The following is a 1,164-nucleotide window of genomic DNA, read 5'->3' as shown; positions in this document are numbered from 1 at the left end:
TCCTCCTCCTCCTCCTCCTCCTCCTCCTCCTCCTCCTTTTTTTATGGTTTTAGAGCTTTGTTGTAGAAAGGCAGGGAGAAAGAGAGAAGGTAGAAAGAGGGAGACCACCGGCCATGGCCACATGGAGAGAAGGGGGGAAGGGAGAGAGAGAAGGAGGGCTAGAGAAGAGAGTAAAAAAGTTAAGAGCTTAAAGAGAGCAAGGAGAGGCCAAGTGGCCCCTTTTATTGTGGGCTGGGCTATCTTGCTGTTGCCAGACAGCTATGGGGAGGAGCATACCTGGCTCTAGTCTGGTAACTGTGGGGGTGGAGTCTAGCCAGAATGCCAGAAGCTTGGGACATTGTCTGTGACTTATAGTCACAGAATTATGGGGTTGGGGGCTCTGTAGTATCAGGCACCTGTCTCTGGGAACATGGCTTACTGTTCCATCCCTTGTAGAGTTTCCTACTAGGTCACCGGATTAAGCCTCATTCATCCAAAATAGGCTGCCTTTCACAGCCCCACACCAGCACATAAAGAACTTACCTGTGCTGAAAGTGTTTCTAGTTTACAGGAAGGTCTTCTCACAGAAAGGCCACGTTCATATCATACCAAGTGAGATACCCGCCACCTCTCTCTCTCTCTCTCTCTCTCTCTCTCTCTCTCTCTCTCTCTCTCTCACACACACACACACACACACACACATATTACTAACTGGTGCTCTCTGGATATACTACAGCAGGCAAGGTGCCACTGCCCTTCCACCAAACCAAGTGAGTTAGGACCAGATATATAATGTCCACATAGACATATAGGGCACAAGGAACCTTTCACATCCCTGGAATATCTGCCTTTATTCACATCCCTGGAATATCCACCCTTCTTCTGTCGGTTAAGATCACATGCTTGGAATGCTGGGCTTCTCCTCACTAACTCTCTGACCCCTACTTGGGGCTGCCTGACAGCAGGCACAGCCCAGGGTTCTGAAGAGGGAGATAAATCAAATCCCATCCAGAAATACATTCTCACCGAACTGCAGAAGCCTCTGGAAAAATAGCAGGAGTCTGAGTGTCGAAGTTTTACTCTTGGCTGCCACTCCTCCCTTAAGGGTATCCGTGAGCCTAGAAAATCTTGTCCCATTAAAATAAGGCCACACTCGAGCCTTGAGTTGTCACAATCACATGAGCA

This window comes from Mus pahari, chromosome 19 (genome assembly GCF_900095145.1).
Source record: "Mus pahari chromosome 19, PAHARI_EIJ_v1.1, whole genome shotgun sequence".
Taxonomy (NCBI): domain Eukaryota; kingdom Metazoa; phylum Chordata; class Mammalia; order Rodentia; family Muridae; genus Mus; species Mus pahari.
This window is presented reverse-complemented; position numbering follows the sequence as displayed.